The 12,455-nt window shown below is 36.5% G+C and overlaps 1 protein-coding gene across 1 annotated transcript in view; it reads right to left on the reverse strand.

The window, feature by feature from the left end:
• The window catches only part of EYA4 (EYA transcriptional coactivator and phosphatase 4), a 311,548-nt gene extending 300,467 nt beyond the window's left edge, over positions 1–11,081 (reverse strand). Inside the window, exon 1 of the mRNA XM_015074333.3 lies at positions 10,828–11,081. The gene's annotated coding sequence lies outside the window, so the exon portion shown is untranslated. The remainder of the gene's footprint in view (positions 1–10,827) is intronic.
• Positions 11,082–12,455: the final 1,374 nt, after the last annotated feature.

The raw sequence follows: 12,455 nt of genomic DNA on the forward strand, positions 1-12,455 counted from the left end.
GGGGGGTAGGCAGTGCCGAAAATTCTTTGGAATTAGGTAGTGGTTATGGTTGCATAAACTTTGTGAATATTCTAGAAACCACTGAAATGCACACTTTAAAAGGGCGGATTTTATGACCTGTGAATTATATCTAAAACTATTTGTAAGAATTCTATAGAATTTCTAATTTTGATCACGATGCAATGATTGCTAGGGGAATTATCCCCCCACTATTAATCAACACAACCATTGGTAAATTTGTGATAGAGACTTTTGAAGCCTTAGGCATCAGGTGGTACACAACTGTCATTTTTGAGAGAATGGAAAACATGAGATGAGCCTTATCTTTTCTGAACTTGAGCACATGAAATTGGAGTGCAAGCAGAACACAGTGATTTTGCATAGCTGAGGAGGCAAATTCCTATTTCAGAGGTGTAGAAGAGAGTGAAATTTAAGAGGCAGGTTCCCAGTATTTAGGGAGGTACTCAGATGGTGGGGATAAGTAAGAATAGAGTCTCCATTGCTTCCTTGGCCATGGCTTGGACTTTGCATGTAGCAGAAAACAGCTGCCGTGAGGCAGAGCAGTTAACAAACATTTCAGAATTTTCTCTGTGTTAGGAGGATGGGAGGGATGAAGAAGGGAAGGAAGAAAATGAGGTGAAGAATAGAACATATAAGTAGAAATATTGCATAGCCTCAGTGACTATAACCATGGCAAGCTTTGATTTTTCAAGTGATTAGACAAAACCAAGAATATCTTAAATAATTGTTAAGAGTTATTGACAATGTCAATCCATAAAAATTTAAGAAAAATAAAAACAGAAGCTGTTAAATATCTACTAAGTTTCATATCTAAAAGACATTAGTTGTGAAGGACACCACTGTAGAGTGAGGATAATAAGGAAGGTAAATTCTAAGAATTTAGTGGAATTTATTTAACTTGACAGATTCTTTTTTGTGTGGGATGATGGGTTGCAAGAGGAAGAGTGATAGGGAGAAGGGAGAGAAATTCCCCTTTATACACAAAATTATTCTCTAGAACAGAATGCTTTCAGAAATCGATTTTTCCCACAAGATCACTCCCATCAGTCCATCCATGTAGGCGGAATCCTTGGTTCAGAGTCAAACTAGGTACAATTATACTGAAAGCACTACTCAATTTTAAAATAAAGTATTAATGTCCACAAAGGTGTGAATCAATCTTTTCTAATTAATATTTTGGCCTTGTGTCCTTTTTATTTGAGTAAAGAATACATCTGTCAATTGCAAACATTTATTCACCTATTGGCGGGGCTGAACAAAAAGGCCAACTGGAAACGAGACTAGGAAAAACATGAGCCTAGTCTTATCACATTAACAAGTGATTTTAAAAATTGTTTTAACCTTGTAGTACGTGGTTAGTCATCACCATGTGCACCACTAACTCAAACTAGATACTTGTTCTTTTGCCAAATAATGTCACTTTAAATGTGTGCAAATATCAATATCACAGTGAAATTTAGGACCTAACTTCTGACAAGGTGTGACCACATGTATGGTAATGAAATTTCATCTGTTCTCTTAAAATTTCTCCTCTAAAGATGCTTTATTTTAGGAGAAATGGAACCCATTTAAGTTTAAAATATCCATTCAAGACAGCTATGAAAAAATAAACTGTACTGAAAAAATTCCAGCTCTAAGTATATATATGGATTTGTGATTCACTGTAACTCGTTGGAAAGGTTTTCTAAGGGCCTAACATTTTTAATACATTATGTATGAGAAAGTAAAGTTTCACTGTGTTGTATATTAGGTTAAACCCTTTAAAATAAATACTAGACAGTGAAATTCATCACAATATGCCTTCATTTAACATTTTCCTACAGCTAATGTTCATTTTTTAAAGGGCTGGCTAAGGGCCCAAAGAGGATCATGTAACACTGAAAAAAATCCCAGATCCCTGGAAAACATTATAGAGACATTCCAGTATATTTAATTTTTAAAAAATGATATTTGTCAAATTGTGAGCCATCTATTAGACTGTGCACTCTATGAATATACCACCATTTTAAAGTGTTGATAATACATCTTATTGGCCTTCCCACTAGCCAAGAGTTCCCGGTAAAATATTTTCCTACCACATAAGCCACTAGTCATCAACCATGTCAAACAACATTTTCAATTTGGATAATGAAATTCTAAGTGGACTGTACTCAATAAATAATAGAGATACATGATGTTAACTGTATAATATTTTAAGCATATTTAAATTAAGTTATATAACATCCAGGAAGTTAAGGAAAAACATTTATATTGATCTCACATACATAAATCTATTAACTACTATGTTTTACCAACGTATAATTTTTAACCCAGCTTTATCCAGAATGGAATTTAATGTCATATATGTATTAAAAACCAGGAACAGAAATCTGCTTTAAAAATATCAAATAAATTAACTTAAGCTCTGATATCTTTGATAGACAGGTGCATGGATAAAATACACAAAATACACAATTTACCATTATCGTCATTTTAAGCATACAGGTCAGTGGCATGAATTTCATTCACATTGTTTTGTAACCATCACCACCATCCATCTTCAAACTCTTTATCTTCCTAAACTGAAACTCTGTTCCCATTAAAAAATAAGTCCTCATTGCTCACCACTGTCACAACTAGAAAGCACATTCTACTGTCTGTCTCTGTGAATTTGATGAATCGAGATACCTTATACAAAGGAAATCATATACCATTTGTCCTTTTGTGACTGGTTTGACTTAGCATGATGTCCTCAGGGTTCACCCATATGGTACTGTGTGTAGGAATTTTCTTCCTTTAAGGCTTGATGAACTTGATGTAAAATAATAAGAAGAATAATAACGTCTCACTGTATGCCTTATACCATCCAAAAAATTGATATTTTATTCATCCATCCATCAGTGGACACTTGGGTTGCCCTCATCCTTTTGGCTATTGGGAATAACACTGCTATGAACATGGGTGAACAAATATCTATTAAGTCCCTGCTTGCAATTCTTTGGGGGCAATACCAAGAAGTGAAATTTCGGGGTTCTTTGCACCTGTATTTAATAAGTTCTCAGATCTACCATGGGCTTATTTCATATTTTAAAAGGTAGCTATTGCTGTTTTGAGCCTCTTTGGAAACGCAGTGTTAAATGCCATCTCTTCTTGGAAGTCCTTCCTGATCCTCCAGGATGATTAGAGTTGCCTTGTCTGAAAAATGGAGGGACAAATTTCCTTCTTTCGTTGATTTGTTGTGACAACTTGATGTAAAAAAAGATAGGCTTAAGCACTACCTAAAGCACAGGGTAAGTTTTCAGTAAATACTGACTGTCAATACCGGTGAAAACAAACAAACAAAAAATTTTAAGTTTATTTATTTATTCTGAGAGCGAGGGAGAGAGAGAGCATGCACATGTTGGGGGGGGGAGGGGCAGAGAGAGAGACAGAGAATTCCAAGCAAGCCCTGCACTGTCAGCACAGAGCCAGATGTTGGGCTTGATCCCACGAACTGTGAGGTCATAACCTGAGCTGACCGAGCCACCTGGGCACCCCTGAAAGCAAAATTTAATAAAGGATGAACAGTTGCTTCCTATCACTATATTAATTTTTTCTACATATAGAAATCATTATTATTTTACCATCTAGCCAAACCTTTTTGGTTTCTTTTCTACTAAACCATATTTTCTTACGTTCTATTCAATCTAAGTTCTCTTAAAAGCTTCACTGAAGATTCTGTCCTAAATCTTCACTAAATTATTCTCATCGACTTCAGTTTTACTGTCCTAACCTAGAAATTAATTTCCAAGTCTGAGAATGAAAAAATGTCACATACAATTGGAGATGGGAAGAAGAGAGATGCTAACTTAATATTGTTTTCCATCTTTATAATACTCGTTCTCTGATAATGTGTTGACACAGTATAATGCCTTCTTGGCTCACAGACCTCCTTTGCAAATACGATGAAAACTGTGGATTGTTGCTTGCCTTGCCTCCCAACAACTGCACACGGACAATTTTACATTAAAATTCTGGAGTTGGATGACCCCCCCCCCCGAATATTCCAGGATTGTCCATAGATCCCAGATCAACATAAAAATCTCAATTGTATTTTCCTCTGAAATGTGTCTCAGATTTCTTGCCCCGATAGTTTATCCCATTCTACCACTTGCTGTCTAGACCTCTTTATTGGTTTCTGAGGGTTAGATCAAGGCCTATTTAGCCAAATGCTCCAGACACTACAGAAAGCGATTGAAGGAACAAGCTATTATGTCTGTGTATAAGATACATCATTACCTCTTTTCCTGGAACTTGTAAAGGAGTTAGGAAACTCCTTTTCAGGCACAAAGGTAACACATTAAAAAATGTTAAATTCCTTAGTGTTTTTGAAAATCCTAACACACAAAGAAACTAAGGTTCTGAATTCACACACACACACACACACACACACACACACACAATAGCTCAGAAAATGTACTTCAATCCAGGTTCCCTCTAAAAAAAAGTCTTCACTAGACTATACAAAATTTTGCACTAACTGGTACATTTTGTAATTTTTTATTAGGTATTAAAATAAATTGGATAACGATCTAATTTATTGAGGAAGATGAACTTGATTCATCCAAGGGCTTTTCCATCATGGAATAAGATTTATTTCTAATCTGTGAGATTCTTATACATATATTTGTGAGTCAGCTGTTTTATTTGAAAGCACAAACTATTACCACTGAGAACAGAGGAAACCCACCTGACAAATTTCCCCAACCCCCATGATGAGCAAAGCAATTTAATCCTAAACCAAATACATTGGTTACCAGAAAGTCCTAATAATGTCTTCCTAAATTACTTAAAAATTTTTTTAATGTTTATTTATTTTTGCAGGACAGAGAGAGTCAGAGCACAAGAGGGGTAGGGGCAGAGAGAGAGGGAGACAAAGAATCCTAAGCAGGCTCCAGGCTCAGAGCTGTCAGCACAGAGCCTGGCTGGGGGCTCCAACTCAAGGAGCCCTGGGACCATGACCTGAGTGGAAGTCTGACATTTAACTGACTGAGTCACTCAGGCGCCCCCCCCCCCAAAGGTACTTTATCCTAAATGCAACTTTAACTTCAGTTTGATCATAATTGACTTTACCACATGATATTTGATGGGCTATACCTTATTCTTCGATACTCAGAAAGTGCCTCAGAGAAGTACATGCAAATGGTCCACCATCCCTGTTTACCTACTTGTGTGGATTGTGTGGATTCAGTAGTTGTAAATTCTGTTGTGCGGTGTATCATCGGCAACCAATCAGATGACACCGGTACCCCTGAGTAATAGACATTGGGAGCTGTTAGGGACTCAGGTATCCCTGAGTAGGAGCTTGACTATGAGTGAGAATTTAAGACACTTGCTTCCAGTCAAGTTGCGGAGTATAATTGATGAGCAGAGGGAAAGAGAGAAAAAGAGCGATTGAACAGCAAATGCTGAGAGATCATCTAATTTCACCTGCTTTTTCTATAAATGAAACATGAAGTAACTGATTCCTCTTAGATTAGGACTGGGGACATGGCTTAGGGGGAAAAATTAGTCATTTGAGATTCAGGAAACCTGAATTCCAGACTTAAATTTGCCATTAATATTAGGCAAGATAGTTTTTCTGTGTCGAAGTTGCCACAGATGTTAAATGAGAGGATTGGGTTAGAATTCCATGATGCTAATCTTTAATGAGGCTGTGTTCATTCCCAGGCTAATACTATTTCATTTGAACATTTACATTCTAAATACAGGCATAGTAGATGGTGGTCTTTACCATCAAATTAGCATCAGGAAGTCCTCCTTATAGTAATTATAATTATTACCCAATTAATATTAGCTATTTGGGGACAGATAATGTGATGTTTTTTAAGCTATGTTAAAATTATACTTTTTAAAATTGTTAAGCAATTTTTTTTTCATTTTTTAACAATAAACACAAGTATTTTTTTTTAATATATGAAGCTCCTACTAAGTATCACCCACATTTCTGGGTCCTGGGGATACAGCAGTACACAATTTAGAAAAGAACCCTGTCGGGGCACCTGGGTGGCTCAGTCGGTTAAGCGTCTGACTTCAGCTCAGGTCATGATCTCACGGTCCTTGAGTTGGAGCCCCACGTCAGGCTCTGTGCTGACAGCTCAGAGCCTGGAGCCTGCTTCAGATTCTGGGTCTCCCTCTCTCTCTGCCCCTCCCCTGCTCATACTCTGTCTCTCTCTGTCTCAAAAAAAAAAATTAAAAAAAATTTTTTAATAAAAAAATAAATTAAGAAAAGAACCCTGTCTGTAAGTATAGACAGACAACTGAGAATATGTAAATATAAAAATCAAAATAATCTCAGAGTGTAATTAATTTCTTTAAAGAAATAAGACAGTGGGACACCTAGGTGGCTCAGTTGGTTAAGCATCTGAGTCTTGATTTTGGCTCGGGTCATGATCTCACTGTCATGAGTTCGAGCCCCATGCTGGGCTCCATGTTTATCGAAGATTAAGATTCTCTTAACCCTTAGGATTAAGATTAATCTCTCCCCCTCTGCCCCTTCCCTGCTTGCTCTCTCTGTCTCTTTCTCAAAAAAAAAAAAAAAAAAAAGCAGTGACTTTTATAGAGAATATTTGGTAATATGACCGGGGGTGGGAAGATGTGGTTATAGATCGAATGGTCACTTCTAAAAGGGAAAAAAATGGGGATAAGGTGGACATCACGCGAGTAAATCAGTTCTGCCCAGAAGCGCAGAGCTTGGAAGGTACACAAGCCATGTAGAAGGAATGATCTTGCCCTTCAAAGAATAGCAAGAAGGCCTGTGTGGTCTGGTATGGGATAAAGTCTGAAGAATAGGCAAGGGCTAACCTGGAGAACAAGTTAAAAGTTTCCACTGAAATATTACATATCTACAACAACTAAAAGCTCTTAAACATTAACGTAAATGTACTCAAGGGGAATTTTTACTTAAAACCCAATGGACTATACATAATTCTGCCTTGCACGGAATGTGAACATGGGGAGAGTGATGTGCCCTCACGTGTGTGTGTGTGTGTGTGTGTGTGTGTGTGTGTGTGTGAAAGAGAGAGAGAGAGAGAGAGAGAGAGAGAGAGAGAGAGAGAGATTTTGGCATGAACATTTCTTAAGAGAGTAGAGTAAAATTTTTTTATATATCTCACTTCGTTGTACAGAGACTGGGCAAGGACAGAATATGGGTAATACCCGAAGTAGGTGTTTAGAAGCACACTTAGTGAGTCCTCATGTGTGCCTTGGAAACTCAACAGCTGAGTTTGGGCTTGGTTATAGAAAGTGGAATTATCCTCAAGAAGGAAAAGGGGGCGTTTGGTCCATGTGATGCATGGCTGGAGGCCAACATACTTTAAAGTCAAGACATCACCAATATTCAAAATGTTGTGTAATTAATTGCTAAGTAAACTACTTTAGTCTTGCCAAAACTTCAGTAAAGTCAGCTACACAGAAATTTTGGTTTAGAATCACTTTTTTGAGGGAATCATGCAAGAGGGCTGAGTTTCATGTTTGCACTGATGCAGAGCCTTAAGCATGGAGGTGATGTAGAGGGAGACTTGGGATCCTGTGAACTTTGGCACTTGAAGCCAGAAGAGACCACGAAAATACGAGTGTCCCAGAAATCTCAGGGAGAACATCAACTGAGTGGCGCGGGCTGGCTATAAGTTATAGAAGCGTTCATTTGTGTGTTCATTTTCAGTATCTCACCACTGTGGAGTCTCTTAAAGGAAAAGAAAGTAATTGGAGGAGGGAGGGAAAGAGAGAGAGAGAGAGAGAGAGAGAGAGAGAGATCTTAGAAACTGTAAGCATCCATGATGCCAAAACACCAATAGGTGAGAAGAACAAGTCAAGTTCGTTGTTTAATACAGAGTGCTCAAAATAATCGGCTGATTGACTAAGTTTTCACTTCCCAGCAGCTTGCTTTGTCGTAAAATAGAGCGCAAACATAAATATTTAAGAGTAGAAATACATTCATTTTATTCCAAATTCTGAGACATTCATAAACACGTTTCAGTTTTATCAGCAGGAATCCATGTGACTGAGTTGTCCCATTTGCTCTGGGATTCTGGAGTTTTAAGTGGGCCAGGGTTTTGAAGTGTTGAAAGATATTATAAAGCACTTACAAGTATTCAGCTAGTCAGACTGCTCAATTAGCTGAACATTTATAACCTCAAAATTTTGACACAGCATGATTCATGTAGGAATGACCCCTTGGACAACAGATGGCTGTATTGTAGGTATGCTTGAGAGAAAGCATACAAAGCAATGTGATCTGAAGGAAATAACATTGGAACGTGTACAGAAAGGAAAATTGAACTTAGAAACATGGATTGTACTCTTAAAAAAAAAGAAATTATCGAAAACTTTAGCTGATATACTTTTAACAATAGGGTGTTTACATTTTTTTTTTGTTTAAGAGTGTTTAAGGCACTCGTTTATGAGATATGCCATAAAAACAATATAGACTAAAATTAATATCTAGTTAATATCTAGGCAGCCCATACGAACTCATAAATATAAATGAACTATTTAGAAATAAATAAACATGACAGGGTTTGGCAGTAAGAGCCACAATGTCAACCAAAAACCTAAATCCACAGCATTTTAATTTCTTATTTTTTTTCTCTTATAGTTGTGGGCTGCTTATATTCTGGAAAGTATTCTGGAGAAGGATTAATTCAAAGGCACATTTTAGGATGATATTTTTACCAATAAAATATATCAAGTTTTGATTAAGAGGTTTCCATCAGTTTTTAAAGGAGAAACAAAGGTGGTTTAAATAAAAACATGTATTTTCAAGTATGTGCAGTATTTCTAAAACTCAAGTTAATGCCACATAGAAATTCATTTTGGAGAAAGAAACATCAGATCCTCCAAAATACTTTACATGAATCCATAGGACACATTCAAAATGTCCCTCTCATTTGAAGCCTATTATATTGGTACAATGCTTCCTTCCTTTCTTTCTTTCTTTCTTTCTTTCTTTCTTTCTTTCTTTCTTTCTTTCTTTCTTTCTTTCTCTTTCTTTCTTTCTTTCTTTCTTTCTTTCTTTCTTTCTTTCTTTCTTTCTTTCTTTCTTTCTTCTTTCTTTCTCTCCTTAATTTTCTGGGAGCACAAAATGACTCACATTACCATAAAATAATTCATGGAACAAGAAACAATGAACAATTTCTCCCAAGGGACCAAAAAAAAAAAAAATTATCTCCAGTGGGGAAAAAAAGTCAGAAAAACCATCAGGATCCATGGAAGAGAACAGGGCACAAGACATTCATGCCCCTACCTGTGCTCACCACAGACGATTCCTGACCATTCAGAAGAGTGTGCCACATCTGGAAGCAGTGTATGTGGCTGATTAGATTTCCCACACTTAACAGCTCCATTTGATAGAGTTATTATGGGGCAGTACAAGGACTTTTATCTGACTCTATCGAGTTAGCAACAGGTGAAAACAGAACACAGTCCTTAAATTCAGCACATGTTACTTCCTCGCAACTGCTGCTTAGTTATTAAAGTCATAATAAAGTAGTGTTCCTGCTTATCAAGTTTTCCAAAATAAATTAAAAAAAAATTAACAATGAAGAAATCAGTAACGACAAAAAAATGAATTACAAAGCTTATGCTTTTTTTCTCTTTTATATTGTCATTTCTCCCCTACCGCTATTAAGAAAGAAAGCATTTATGGACTAGGATGCATATTATGATTAATTGTTTATACAGACTATAAATGCACACTTTAATATTCTCATGCTTATTTGGGCCTCATTTCAACGCTACAGACCAGGTTATTGTATTTCTTGTCCTCAGTTTATAGACGAACCTGAAGTTCAAAGAAGATAATTTATCAAAAATCAAACAGCTGGTACAGAGGACAGTCAATATATAAAAATTTTTTGATGTTTATTTTTGTTTTGAGAGAGAGAGACAGAGACAGAGCACAAGCAGGGGAGGGACACAGGGAGAGAGGGAGACCCAGAATCTGAATCAGGCTCCAGGCTCTGTGCTGACAGCACAGAGTCCGATGCAGGGCTTGAACTCATGAACCATGAGATCATGACCCGAGCCGAAGTCAGATGCTTAACCAACTGAGCCAGCCAGGCACCTTGCCTGTGGTTACTATTAAATGCACAACTTCTGACTATAAATTATATTTTACCTCCTTTAATCATGCACCTGTAACTGTAATGACTCCAAATAAATATCTCTCTAAAAGATAATTTATTACAATACCTATTATCCACCCAATAGGGGCACATATTAAAAGTATAATTCTTGAGTAGTTTTCACAGGGATCTTATAAAAAGGTACCAGTGCTCTGAAGATCACTGTTAATACATACAAAATATTTTTTTTCAAAGTTCATGATTTGAATGACCAACAAATCAGAAAACGATCATACTTCAGCATCTTAGACATCATTATTAATTTCTCAAACTTTTCCTTTATATAATCTTTTTATATTCTTTTTCTAGTTTGAAGGATATTAAAAACCCATTAGGCAATTCAGCTGTTACAAGTAAAACTGAATTAAAAGAGAAAGAAATCAGGAACAAGAGAGAGAGATCTAACAATGATGGTAAGCTTGGGGCAGGAGGTAATCATAGTATTAGTTGAGGAAAAAAATGAAATACTGTGCTGTATGGGCACACAGAGCATTTATATATACAAAAATGATTTAAAATTGGCATTGGCTAAAATATCATCCATGAATACATTTTTAGACTTAAAAACAAAAACAAATACAACACTCATTATTACTGATAGAAAATACAATTTAAATGCAGAACAGTTAATTAGCAAGCATGGAATATTCCACAAATTACTTACAAGGACAAGTTAAGCCCTACCAAGCAAGGCTTCTGTGGTCTGCTCCTATGTGAGATAGTCGTTGTCACTGTATAGACTTTTTGCCCTTCTGCTAAATGTTCCATGACTTTCTTGGCAAGACTGAATGTAGCTTATTCTCAGAAAGTATCAGAACTCTCATAATTCGGATTTTTAGTATTATCCAAATTAATTACAACTTCAAGCAGTGACACGGACTAAAATAGCAAGGGCTGCTGGTGTTCTAAAACGACTCTCAGCATGTCCCAGCGAGTACTTGGCCAGGAGCACAGGCCACTTAAAAAAAGCACGTAACCCTTTAGACGCATCAGTCAATTAAGGCCTTGGGAGAAATGTCAGCCATAAGAATGAAAAGACCTTTCCATTATTTACATACAATTTTCCTCTAATTAGTGAGAACTGATTTTAATTTTTCCCCCTTCTTTTCTCAAACAGGACCATATGGGATCAAGCTTAGAAGGGCAGCTGCTTCATTAAAGACAGACAGAGAGAGAGAGAGAGAGGTCGTTTTTCTTGTCAATCAGACCTCATGATTCGTATAGAGACGGGTTCAGCAAATGCCTGTCAGCTTAGCAGTCTTTAAAGATGTGTAAGGAACTTTGCTAGGGGCTGTGCTAATGATGTGAAACAGTAAGACATTTTCAAAAATGCCTGACAAAGTATAAAAATAATCAGAGTGTAGTGTCCCCAGCTACTGATGTCTAGGTGGTAGAAAAGAGATCCACTCGTCTTTTTTTTAATACTGTTTGCTTGCCAAATAACTGTACATAATATGTAAAAAAAAATGATTTAAATGTAGGATAGTCAAAATAATATCTTAAAGTGACTTTTGTAAAGCGATTTGAAAAAAAAACTTTGAAATATTTGAGTAGAATTGACTATGGGATAATTATAAGTACTAGCCAGTCCCTAATATCAATCCGGAGTTGACATATCTTTGGGGGCACGGTTTGGGAAAGCTTTCACACAAGTGCGTGCGTTTCATTTTTTCTTCTATGGAATGGACAATACTAATATAATAAAATTCATTTTGCTGATGTTTTAATTTTATCTCTAGATTTGAGAATATTTATCTCTGGAGGGACGAGTGTTCTGGGTCTTTCTAATTACATTACCTCTTTAATATGACTTTGAAAAGTGTTTCTAGGTCACCAGATTCTGAGGAGAGACTTAGACTAATTTACACATTTAAGGGTAGAATTTAAAAACACCATGCGTTTCAGCTTGACTTATTTATATTTATTTGTTTCCAAATGTTAACTTGGAATTTCCACATGGGAATTTCCAAATGAGGTAGCAGGCATATGATATTTCTCTAGCACTTTTTACACTATACTGACAGTAAGAAAGATTGACATAAAAGAAAACATTAAGTATTCACAGCTTTGTTTCCATTTATCTTGACATTGTTATTGAAGACAAACTACCTAAACTTTCTTAAAATCCAAATGTATGCACAAGAGCCCAGCACTGCCCACAGCCTTGCACACGTGGCTTTAATTCAAATCAGAAGCAGTTTCACAAGCCGACCACAGGTTAACTATCCCCAGAAAATCTCCCTGAATTCCCCGGACCATTGTCTGAAGACAGGCCCAAACCAGAAAACAGAC

This window comes from Acinonyx jubatus, chromosome B2, assembly GCF_027475565.1.
Source record: "Acinonyx jubatus isolate Ajub_Pintada_27869175 chromosome B2, VMU_Ajub_asm_v1.0, whole genome shotgun sequence".
Taxonomy (NCBI): Eukaryota; Metazoa; Chordata; class Mammalia; order Carnivora; family Felidae; genus Acinonyx; species Acinonyx jubatus.